The sequence below is a fragment of the Myotis daubentonii genome, chromosome 8 (genome assembly GCF_963259705.1).
Source record: "Myotis daubentonii chromosome 8, mMyoDau2.1, whole genome shotgun sequence".
Taxonomy (NCBI): Eukaryota; Metazoa; Chordata; class Mammalia; order Chiroptera; family Vespertilionidae; genus Myotis; species Myotis daubentonii.
In genome coordinates, this window is record NC_081847.1 from 27,883,890 (window position 1) to 27,897,372 (window position 13,483).

Sequence of the window (13,483 nt, forward strand, 5' to 3'; positions counted from 1 at the left end):
TGCGAGATCATGTCAATTAATGATTTTCACAGTTTCAAAATTCCCTATTTTAAACTAATACAATTGCTTGCAACCCATTGTAAATTTTCTCCATTTCTGCTGCCCTGTGTAGACTTGAAGACTGATGAATTATAATTTTACTTTAATCGGAATTCTCCTTCTTACTTTGTTTTCTGGACAGAAATGAAATGAGGCTCCCATTCCTCTAACCTAGGTACAGGGCTCTGTCGGACCACCCCTCTAGTTACAAACAGATCTAGATAAAATATGCTAATTTCTGCGTAGGAATGGCAGAAAAGAAAAGAAGCCTCTAGAAACAAAGAGGGGATCGACAGTGAAAATGACAAAAACACAAGCTGATAATCTAGTAGCCTGGGCCAGTTATGGGTCCAATATATATGGTCGGATTTGGGGGTAGCATTTTAATGCTGTGAGGAGGTCAACTGAGGGGAGAGAGAGAGAGAGAGAGAGAGAGAGAGAGAGAGAGAGAGAGAGAGAGAGAGAGAGAGAGAGAACTGAGCTGCCAAGTGTCAGAATAGGCAATTTTAAACAATAAGCCCAAAGTGAAAGAGTTAAACCTTTAATCACTTACTGTGATGGTGTAAGCAGGGGGCTAAAACCAGAGAAAATGCCAACTCTGCTCTTCCATGAGGTACATCAGCAAGGACTCAGGTACCAGGTTTGTCTCACTGTTGGGGGAGCTCTGAATCCCTGCAGTGGGTGGGGGATGAAGGGGAGGGACTAGAAATGGAAAAGTACTGGGGACCCAGTGGGGAGAATGTCTTTGAGATTCCCCTCCCCTCTCCACCTACAGGAGGCCTCAGTGTTAGTGTCTGAAGAAGAAATCAGATAAAGGGACTTAGGAATGAAGGGACCTGAGGTAGGAATGCAAAGATGTGAGAGTGCGGCCAGCTGGAGGGGCCTGAAACTTGGACTGCAGCTCCCCTCAGAGACTGCCAGACTGTGCACAGCTTCCCCTGGAAAGCCTTCCAAGTAAAGCCTTCGTAATGGCCTATGGTTGGGCCTGAAAAAAAAATCACACATGTTTTTAATGAGCAGCTGGATCCCTCAAGTGCAGTATAAGGATAGGTAATCTGTTTTTGTGATTGGTAGAAGGCATATCACTAGATCTTATATCTTTGTATTCAGCTGGGATCCTGGAAAAGCTTTCTCTTTGATAAACAGAAGAAGGAACTGACTTTATACACTAGTCCACAGAATGTGAAAATGAAAACTTCTCTTCGTCTGGGTATCTATATGGAACAAAATCTCACATGAGAAATGCAGGGCTCGGGGCTAATTATCTTCTCTGTGGGTTTGGAATCCAGTTTATACTGTAGATGTGGTGGGGAAATCCCCCAAACTAGGGTAGCCTTAAAGAGAAAAGAGTACATAAGATTTCCACAGAAGACATTAAATAACCAATCTGAGATTAATAAAAAGTTGATAGGAAAAGATTGTGGATGACACAAAGAAGCAATCCACCATGAGGGATAGTGACATTAATAGTTAATCATATGATGATTAGATAGTAAAACTGCAGAACAGGAAAGACAAAGAAAAGAAATCTTATGAGAACTCAGAATGAAAACGTAGATTTTCTGGGAATGAATAACAATGATACCGATAGCAAAAAAATATAGAGAACAGGAAACAGTGAAAAAATATGTTCATGGATATTTGAAAGTAACTGTCAGAAAGGAAAAAATTAAAGTGTACTTTTTAAAGTCAGTAACAAAGTCTGCAGAAAAACAACATATTAAGAGGATTTATTTGCAGATACAAAATCAATGTACAAATATCAATAGCAAGGCCATACACCAGCTCAAAGCAATTCGAAAATATGATAGATTTTATAAAGATCCCATTAACCATAGGAACAAAACCCAGGAAGTATCAAGGAAGGAAAGGGTAAAACATGTTTATGAGGAAAATTATCAACTTAATTGTAAGTCATAAAACCTTAATTTTTTAAGGAGATACCATGTTCATGGGTAGAAAGACTTAATTTCAATAAAATAATCTATAGATATATTTCTAATTAAAATCACAAAATATGTTATTTTTAAAATTATTAATGACTAAAACCATAAAAACATATTGGATTTTTTCACAGATCTTAAACAGATCCTAAGACATATATGAAATAATGTATCCTTTACGATGTACACATTTGAAAAAGAACAACAAAAGGCACTTATTTTACCACATAAGAACACGGGATAAAATTATAGTTATTAAGACATAATTTTTTTAAAATATATTTTATTGATTTTTCACAGAGAGGAAGGGAGAGAGATAGAGAGTTAGAAACATCGATGAGCCCTACCTGGTTTGGCTCAGTGGATAGAGCGTCGGCCTGCAGACCAACGGGTCCTGGGTTCGATTCCAGCCAAGGGCACATGCCTGGGTTGCGGGTTCGACCCCCAGCGGGGGGTGTGCAGGAGGCAGCCAATCAATGATTCTCTCTCATCATTGATGTTTCTATCTCTCTCTCTCCCTCTCCCTTCCTCTCTGAAATCAATAAAAATATATATTTAAAAAAAAAAAAAAGAAACATCGATGAGAGAGAAACATCGATCAGCTGCCTCTTGCACATCCCCCACTGGGGAAGTGCCCACAACCCAGGTACATGCCCTTGACCGGAATCGAACCTGAGACCTTTCAGTCCGCAGGCCGACACTCTATCCACTGAGCCAAACCGGTTTTGGCAAGACATAATTTTTTATATTAAAAAGGTGGTGTTTTGTAAAACTAGGCCAATGACAGATGATGTTATTGTTGTTCTTGCAAAATGATTCTACGCTTTTCTCAGAATAGCAGGGATAGGGACCTGAAATCAGAGGGATCTACAAGGAACTATACTGCTTCCTGGTGCAGGTAACATACCTTCTCCTCAGGTCACCTACCGTTATCCCTGCCTTAGTTAGCTATTGTGTTCTTTAAGGCTGCTTTGTGTCATATTAACACGTGTGCCTTTCAGTGGCATGAGGAGTATTGTGAGAGAGATGTGTTTCTTTGCACTGTGGTCAGAGGGGCTCTTTAGGAGGCCTGGTGAAGATCTGTTACCAGGACAGAGTAGACACCTTAGAAACGGCCACATGTACCTTTGTGAATATTTGCTCCATGACAGAGGTGGCATTGAGTGTAAAAGGTAAAATCACATTACTATCCCACATGACACACAAGAGTAAATTCCAGACAGAGTGAAATTTGAAATGGTGAATAACGAAAACATTTAAGCCTTTAGGAGACACTGTAAGAGAATCTCTTGATGGCCACAAAGTAGAATTTCATAAACAAGACAGAATGCACAAACCAAAAAGGAAATGAATGATAAATGGACCACATTAAAATGAATACAATCTGTGGAAACAAAATAACATCATGAACAAAGTTGAGATCCACACCACAGACTGGCAAAAGATATTAGCAATGAACATGGTCACAGAAGGCTTAGTAGCCAAAATACATAAGGCATTCTTTCAAAACAATGGGAAAAGTATATAGCCTGGAGAAAATGGGCAAGAGATGAATAGGCAAGTCTGACAAGGAGAAACCAAATGACAATAAACGGAAACTGCTACTTAACCTCACTAGTACACATACATACAAATTGACACAAAACTAACATCCGCATAGTTATTTGTCAAAATTAAAATAGAAAAACTATAAATCCAGTGGAAGGAAATGTACATTAAGGTAGAATGTAACAGTATCAGTTGAAACAGAAACTCATAATCTCAGTGGCTCAATACCATGTAAGTTCATTTATTGTCCCAGTCCAGGGGACATGTTGCTGGTCATGCAGCTTCTGACAAGGTCATTCAGTAGGTCTCGTCCCTCTCATCTTGTAGCTCAACTCTGTTCAAAGTCCTAAAAGAAGTCTCCATGCAGCTGGAAGATGGGAAAGAGACCGATGATGGAGGCTCACTTTTTGGTCAAGGCAACTTTAAGGGACCAAACGTCTCTTGTACTCAGGTTACCAGGACCAGATCTTTGTCAACACCTGACTGCAAAGAAGACTGGGACATGGAGCCAGGCTTTGTGCTAAGGAGGAAAAAGAAACGGGTCTTGATAAATATGCATTATTTTTTGCCTCACAATATAACACTTGTGCATTTCTGGGGAGAATATGCAATCATTTAGGAGAGCAATTTTTAGCAAAGTTATAATTACATATAAACTTATAACCCACAATTCAGTTTAAATAACTGAAGAAAATCTTATACACATGTTCAGAAGAACATGTACTGGAATATATCTATCTATCTATCTATCTATCTATCTATCTGTCTATCTATCATCTATCTATCGGTAGGTAGATAGATTCCTTTCAATAATGCTTATGATTTTGATAATGCAACCTATTTCTTTTGTCCTTTGGGGAATGGAAATATGAATTATGATTTATACAGTGGAACATTATAGTGTAGTTAAAATGAATTTTAAAAATTAAATATGTCAGTATAAATACATTTGAAAATGTATCTACACATTTGATAATATATTAAATGATATAAAAGTGTGCATGCAAGATTTTAAATTTTATAAAACAATAATTTTCATTGTTCATGCATATAACACTAGTATAAAACCATGCCAGAAATATTATGCACCAACTTTAGGATAGTAATAAACTCTGGGGATAAAATGACACAAAAGGTGATTTGGTTTCTTAAAAAAGAATGAAGATCTGAAGCAAATCTGGCAAAATATTACCATGTGTTAAATCTAGATTTTGTATACAACGGTCTCAGTTATATGCCCACATGATGTGTATTTAAAATGCATATTAATAAAATCATTCTTAAAGTCAAGTGAAAACATATGTAAAAGATAGTTCACCACCAACTAGCCAGTCATCATTCTCAAATTACTTTAAAACTTCACATATTTCCACAGTAGGTCAATGATAAGTGCAGTAGATAAATGATATAAAACAATTAGATTTCAGTATAGTGTTTTTTCTCTTTAAAAAATATTTTTATTGATTTCAGATAGGAAAGGAGAGGGAGAGAAAGATAGAAACGTCAATGATAAGAGAGAATCATTGATCGGCTACCTTTTGCACACACATCCCTGGGGATGGAGCCCCCAACCTGGGCATGTGTCCTGACTGAGATTTGAACCATGACCTCTTGGTTCACAGGTCGTTGCTCAAAAAACTGAACCATGCCTGGCCTAAATTTTGGTATAGCTTTAAAAGGAAGATCTTTCAGCAAATGAAATGGGAAACATTATCTAAAAACATTTATTACAATGTTTTATTTTGTTTTAATCCTCACCTAAGAATATTTTTTCCATTAATTACTAGAGGAGTGGAAGGGAAAGGAGGAGAGAGAGAGAGAGAAAGAGAGAGAGAGAGATAGAGAAGAGAGAGAGAGAGAGAGAGAGAGAGAGAGAGAGAGAGAGAGATATCAATTGGTTGCCTCCTTTGGAACCTGCAACCGAGGTACTTGCCCTTGACCAGGAATCAAACCTGTGCCCCTTTGGTCCCCAGGCCTAAGTTTTAATTGCTTAGCAAAACTGGCCAGGGTACATTACATTATTTTGATAAAGGCGGACCTTTTGGATATTTATGGAGGCTTACCTATATAGATATGTTTCACTAGATCATTGGCCATTGATGGTTAAACTCAACTTGCAGCCCCCACTTCTGTCAAGGAAGGAAGTATGGGACTGAAAGTTCCAACACTTTAATTTTGTGGTTTTTCTCCCCTGTCAACCAGGACCCCCATTCTTAGGTGTGTGTGTGTCTAAAAATCACCTCATTAACATAACAAAAAGCATCTTTATAGCTCTCATCACTTAGGAAATTTCAAAGGATTTTGATGCTATGTGCCAGAAACTAGAAAAAGACCAAACAGGTACCTTATTATAAATCGCCATGTCACTGAAGACCTTTTAACTGATTTACTACTGTTCTCCCACTCTCCCTGAAATACAAAAGTTAGAAACATGTTCTTAAACTATAGCTTCTATAGTAATTTAGTGACAATGGAACAGTTATGTCTTAACCTTCTTAATGCTTTGTATTTCTAATATTTTCAGTATCTCACATGGTGTCATCTAGCTATTTACAATTATCTAAATGTTCTCAGAATCTCATGGGACTCTGACCTGGTGAATGAATGAATGCTCCATAATCTTTACTTTTAGGTTGTTTCACCTTCTTTGCTGTCTCTTAAAAACTTATTCACAGTTTGTGAGTTCTAATGACATGGTTGGAATCCATACCTCCTTAACTTAATTTTCAGTGGTTTAAATATTCTGTCACTGATAGTCATTAAAACACCAGAAAAAGTGCCCAAAGATGGCAAATCATATGGTTAGATGCTTCCAAAAGGAGCACCTCAAGTTAAGGCGTATCAGAGCATCTTGATAAGGAGAAGGGACTCTGGACACAAAGTACCTGGACTTGGACAGGTTGATTAAACTCTTTATCTGTAGGTCTTTAATAAAGATATAGAAAATATGTAAGTAGATACTGATATATTAATATACACTGTTACTTAATCAAAGTCCCTGTGTCTGAAGCTTTGAGAAGCCGAAGGTCAAAACATCAGAGTTTGGAGTAAGGAAAAGAAGATGAAAGACCTGGTAGTGCTGCCTCAAATCCATCTTGTTGACTGGACCAGGTCAAGGGTTTTCAAGAACTTAAGGGGAATAGTATGTGGGCTGAGTTTGAACTGGAGGAACTTGGAACTAAATGGGGTATTAACACTGGGTCTTCCTGGACCATGGACCCCTGGCTTCTGGCAGGGTTCCGGTGTTCAAGTGCCTGTTATGTCCTGGCTCATTGGGTCCATCAGGGGCAGGGTAGGAGATGGGGGACGGGGGACTTTGGTTTCTGGTACAGCTGGAGGTCAAAGTTCTCTCCTCTGTGCATGCCAGCGCTTCATGACAGGCGGCCTTGATCTGTTGTCTCTGAAAAGCAACTCGCATCTTGTTAAACAGGACAGGACCATTTTGAGCTGGGTCAGCAGTTAATAACACTAATGTATAGATAATACTAAGGCCTACCTCAGAAGGTTTTTATAAGATCTTAATGATTTGGTGTTTGTAAAGTGTGCAACAGTTTCTGGCGCATAGTAAGTACTTTATAAGTGTTTTTTAAATAAATGTAGTCAGACATTTTATTTCTTTTAGGCTGGAATCATATTCATAATTGTGAGTCTGGAACCTCCCAGACTCCTTGATGCCAGGCTGACGTAAGATGTTAGGCAAAAATAAATTATTGAGCAACAAATCATTCCTAATGGGCAGATTTATGGCTGTACTTATTACCAGAAAACAGCAAAACAAATCTCTCATCAGCAGATGACTTGAACAACCACAAATGACATGTTGGAGGAGAAGCTAATAGTAATGAGAAATATGGGCTTATTATTAATGAGCTGACCAAAAACCTTTTCTCCACACGGCAGAACCCACTGTTTCTATCTGGTGCCAAGATTTAAGAAAGATAAAAGTGGATTTTTCTTAATGTAATGAGTTTTACTCTGTGATTTTTTTCCCCTTTCTAAACTTAATAAACTTAAAATTTTTACATAGTTGTAAATTTACAGAAAGTTTCAAGAATATTACAGAATTCCCATCTACCCTACACCCAGTGTACCCTGTTGTTAGCATCACTATGGTAATAAGCTTCTATAAACATTGGTGTGCTGATTTTTGCAGAGACATTAGATGTGAAATCAGTTGAATAAATACCTATGTGCATAGTTGCTAGTTTGTATGGTAACGTTATGTTTAGCTTTAAAGAAACTGCCAAACTACCTTCCAAAGGTGCTATTTCATTTTGCATTACATCCACCAATAAATGAGAATTCCTGTTACTTTACTTCCTAGCCGATGTTTGGTACCCGCACCGGAAAAAAACAACAACATTCTATGAGATGTAAAATGGCAACTTTTCAGTTTTAATTTGCATTTCCCTAAAGACATATGATATAAAGCATCTTTGCATGTTACTTTCTGTATATCTGTTTTTATTGTTGATAGTATCACAGATATCCCCATTTTTCCCCTTCGCCTCCTTCACCCACCCCCCACCCCATCCCAGGCCTTCACCACACCATTGTCTGTGTCATTAAGCTATGCTTAAGTGCATATAAATTATTTTTAAAAGTATATATATTTTAGTTGATTTTAGAGAGGAAGGGAGATAGAAATATCAGTGATGAGAGAATCATTGATCAGCTGCTTCCTGCATGCCTCAAGGTGGGGCTCGAGCCTGAAAGCTGGGTATATGTTCCAACAGGGAATTGAACTGTGACCACCTGGTTCATAGGTCCATGGTCAACCACTCAGCCATGCCACCCGGGCCGTATAAGTTCTTTGGTTAATCACTTCCTGTCCCACCTCACCCTCCTCCACTATGAGATCTGTCACTCTCTTCCATGCATCCATGCCTCTGGTTCTAGTTAGTATCTATTTAGTTTCTCAGTTTATTTGTTCATTAGATTCCACCTATAAGTGAGATTATGTGATATTTATCTCACTCTGACTGGCTTATTTCGCTTAGTATAATAATCTTCAGGTCCATCCATGAAGATTAAGAGATCCTTCATTTTTACAGCTGCATAGTATTCCAGTGTATAAATGCACCAAAGATTTTTTTATCTAATTTTCTGCTGATGGGCACTTGGGCTGTTTTCAGATCTTAGCTATCCTATATAATAAAGAGGTAATATGCAAAGTGACCATCACACCCTTGCACAAGATGGCCACCCCCATGTGGTCCAAGATGGCCACCACAAGATGGCCAGCAGGGGAGGGCAGTTGTGGGCGATCAGGCAGCAGGGGAGGGCAGTTAGGGGTGACCAGGCCAGCAGGGGAGGGCAGCTGTGGGCAATCAGGCCAGCAGGGGAGGGCAGTTAGGGGCAACGAGGCCAGCAGGGGAGTGCAGTTGGGGGTGATCAGGCCTACAGGGGAGGGCAGTTAGGGGCAACCAAGCCGGCAGGAGAGGGCTGTTGTGGTGATTGGGCCAGCAGGAGAGGGCAGTGGGGGCGATTTGGCTGGCAGGGGAGCAGTTAGGTGTCGATCAGGGCTGGCAGGGGAGTGGTTAGTGGGTGATCAGGCTGGCAGGCAGAAGCGGTTAAGGGCAGTCAGGCAGGCAGGCAGACAAGTGGTTGGGAGCCAGCAGTCCCAAATTGTGAGAGGGATGCCCTGAGGGATTGAGCCTAAACCAGCAGTGGGACATCCCTCGAGGAGTCCCAGATTGGAGAGGGTGCAGGCTGGGCTGCGGGACCCCTCCCCACCCCCATGCACGAATTTCATGCACCAGGCCTCTAGTCTATATATAGAAAAGGCTAATATGCAGAGTGCCCTCTTGGGAGTTTGACCAGGAGAACTATGTTTCGATCGCTCACTATGATGTGTGCTGACCACCAGGGGGTGGCGTGGAACATGGCAGGCTACCAGTGGTGGTGGGGGGGTGCTGAGGGAGTGAGGGAAGGAGGAGGTGGAGAATCGGGAAGGTGAGGAACCTGATAGGCCCTGATCGCTGGCCAGGCCTAGGGATCCTACCCGTTTACAAATTTTGTGCACTGGGCCTCTAATTGTAAATAATGCTTCTCTGAGCGTAGGGATGCATATATTCTTTCTGATTGGTGTTTTGGGATTTTTAGGATATACTAGTATTCCCAGAACTGGGATCTCTGGTCAAATGATAGTTCCATTTTTAATTTTTTTGAGGAAACCTCTTACTGTTTTCCATAGTAGCTGCACCAGTCTGCATTCCCACCAGCAGTGTACCAGGGTTTCCTTTTCTCCTCATCCTCACCAGCACTTGTTTGTTGATTTATTGATGGTAGCCCATCTGGCAGGTGTCAAGTGATACCTCACTGTAGTTTTAATTTGCTTTCCTCTGCTGATCAGTGACCTTGAGCATTTTTTCATATCTATTGGCCATCTGTATGTCCTCTTTGAAGAAGTGTCTATTAATGTCCTTTGCCCTTTTTAAAATCAGATTGTCTTTCTTTTGTTGAGTTGTATGAATTTTTTGTATATTTTGGAAATTAACCCCTTATCAGATGTATCCTTGGTGAATATGTTCTCCCATAGAGTAAGTACCCTTTACATTTTGAGGATGGTTTCTTTTGCTGTGCAGAAGCTTTTTACTTTGATATTGTCCCATTTGTTTATTTTTACCTTTGTTTCCCTTGCCCTAGGAGATATATTAGTGAAAACAATGATATGTGAGATAACTGAGGTTTTACTGCCTATGTTTTCTCCTAGGATTTTTATGGTTTCATGACTTAAATTTAACTTTTTTTATCCATTTTAGTTTATTTCTGTGTATGGTATAAGTTAGTGGTCTAGTTTCATTTCTTTTTTTTTTGTATGTGCCTGTCCAATTTTCCCAGGACCATTTATTGAAGAGACTCCACTGTATGTTTTTGCCTCCTTTGTCAAATATTAACTGACTAGAGGCCCGATGCACAAAGACTCATGCAAGAATAGACCTTCCTTCCCCTGGCTGCCAGCACTGGCTTCCCTCCAGCACCCAGGACCTGGGCCTTCACTCTGGCTGCCACCTCCCACCTTTGCTCCAGGCCAGAGCCACCTCCTGCCTTTGCCCCAGACTAGAGCTGCCTTCCGCCTATGCTCCGGGCTGGAGCCACCTTCTGCCTATGCTCCAGGCTGGAGCCGCCTCCCACCTGCTCTGGCCGGCTCTGTGGCCACTGCCCAGAGGCCAGCCCTCGGTGGCCAGCCGGGGCTTGTGGGAGGCTTGGCTTCTTTCATTGCTGGGGTGACGAAGGAAGCCAAGCATCCCGCCAGAAGGAAGCCAAGCATCCTGCCCAAAGGAAGCCAGGTGTCCCGATGGAAGGAAGCCAAGCATCCCACCGACTCCACCCAACTCTGTGGCTCCAGCCGGCGCCACCATCTTTGTGGCTATGGGAGTCACCATCTTTTATTGTGGAGTGATGGTTAATTTGCATATTATCTTTTTATTAGTATAGATGATAATGGTGTGGGTTGATTTCTGTGGTCTTGGTTCTGTTCCATTGATCTATATGCCTGTTCTTATGCCAGTACCAGGTAATTTTGATTACAATGGCTTTAGTTTGTTATCCAATATTGTGATCCCTCCAGCTTTGTTCTTATTTCTCAAGATATTTGGAGTCTTTTTTAGTTCGATATAAATTTTTAGAATATTTTTTCTAGATCTGTGAAATATGCCATTGGTATTTTTTTAATTTACATTTTATTTTATTGTTGACAGTATTACAGATATCTCTCATTTTCTCCCTTTTTGCCACCCTCGACCCTACTCTACCCCCACCCCAGATTGTCCCCATGCTATTGTCTATATTCAGGTATTTTGTATATATGCATATGTTCTGTGGTTAATTTTTTCCTGTGCCTCCCCCCCCCGCCCCTGCCAGCCAGCCCCACCCTACTGAGATCTGTTATTCTGTTCCGTACATCCAAACCTCTAGACCTGTTTTGTCAGTTTGTTTTGTGCTTTAGGTTCTACTTATATGGGATCATGTGATATTTGTCTTTCTCTAACTAGCTTATTTCACTTAGCATAATAATGTCCAGTCCATCCATGACATTGGTATTTTAATAGGGATTGCATTTATTCTAAAGATCACTTTGGGTAGTATAGACATTTTAATCATGTAAATTCTTCCAATCCATGAACACGGTATATGCCTCCACTTGTTTATATCTTCTATCTCTTTTTTCAACATCCTATAGTTTTATGAGTACAGGTCTTTTACCTCCTTAGTTAAGTTTATTCCTAGGTATCTTTTATTTTTTTATTGTTGCAGTGGTAAATGGGATTGTTTGCTTTTTCTTAGTTTCTCTTTCTGGGAGTTCATTGTTAGTGTATAACAATGGCATTAATTTCTGGATGTTAATTTTGTATGGTGCTACTTAGCCAAATTCATTTATTATCCTATCTAATAAAAGAGAAAAATGGTAATTGGCGTACGACGATACCCTTTTCATTGGCTAATCAGGGCTATATGCAAATTAACTGCCAACTATGATTGGCAGTTAACTGCCAACTATGATTGGCAGTTAACTGCCAACTATGATTGGAAGTTAACTGCCAACAAGATGGCGGTTAATTTGCATATGTAGGCACAATGCAGGGAGGCGAAAGGGAAAGCAGGAAGAAGCCCCCTGCCACTGACAGTGATCGGAAACCCAGGGGGGAGCTAAGAGCTGGGGGGCAGGGCAAAGGCGGCCCTGGGGCCGCCTTTGCCCTGCCCCCCAGCCATGATCGGAGAATCAGGCGCCTTTGCCGCCCTGGCCAGTGATAGCAGGAAGTAGGGGTGGAGCCAGCGATGGGAGCTGGACACGGTCGAAGCTGGCAGTCCCGGGAGCTAGGGGTCCCTTGCCTGGGCCTAAAGCGGAGCCCACGATTGCGGGGCCGCTGCAGCTGCGGGTCCCCGCTGCCCGGGCCGGACACCTAGGCCAGAGGCCTCAGGCCTGGTCAAGGGGCCGATCCAGTGATTGGTGATCGGAGGGTGATGAGGGTCAACTCCTCTGGCTGAGGCATCAGGCCTGGGTGGGGGGCGGAGCCGGGGATTGGGGGGATATGATGGTCCCCTTGCCCAGGCCTGAAGCCTGGGTCAGAGGCGTCAGGCTTGGGCGGGGGGTGGAGCAAGCGATCAGAGGGAGATGGGGGTCCCCTGCCCAGGCATGATTCCTGGGCCAGAGGCCTCAGGCCTGGGCGGGGGCCAGAGCCAGTGATCAGGGGGATATGGGGGTCCCCTGTCCAAGCCTGACACCTCTGGCAGAGGCGTCAGGCCTGGGCAAGGGGCTGATCAGGCGATCGGAGGGTGATGGGGGTCTACGCCTCTGGCCGAGGCATCAGGCCTGGGCAAGGGGCCGATCCTACGATTGGAGGGTGATGGGGGTCAACGACTGAGGGCTCCCAGTATGTGAGAGGGGGCAGGCTGGGCTGAGGGACACTCCCCCCCCAACACACACCCAGTGCACGAATTTCGTGCACCGGGCCCCTAGTATCTAATAATTTTTGGTGGAATCTTAGGGTTTTATATGTACAATATTATGTTATCTTCAAATAATTACTTTTTTACTTTCTCCTATTAATTTGGATGTCTTTTAATTTTTTCTTCTTTTGTGACTGCTGTGGCTAGGACTTCAAGTACTATCCTATATAATAAAAGGGTAATTTGCATATTGTCCCCATAGGTGGGAGTTCAACCGACCAGGGGGTGTGCTGACCACCAGGGGTGGCGCAGAACATGGCAGGCATTGGTAATGCGACACTGGCAGCAGGTGGCTGTGGAGGCACTGTGGCCCCAGTGGGCCCCAACAAGAGCGGGACCACGGTGAGATGGTGAAGCAGGTGCACGGGCAGTATTAGGCCAAGGCAGGTGCAAAGGGAGGCCCCGGTGGTGGCAGTGGTGGCAGCAGCGGCAGGCAGCGGGCAGCCGGCAGCCCCTAGGGACCCTACCCGTGCACGAATTTTGTGCACTGGGCCTCTAGT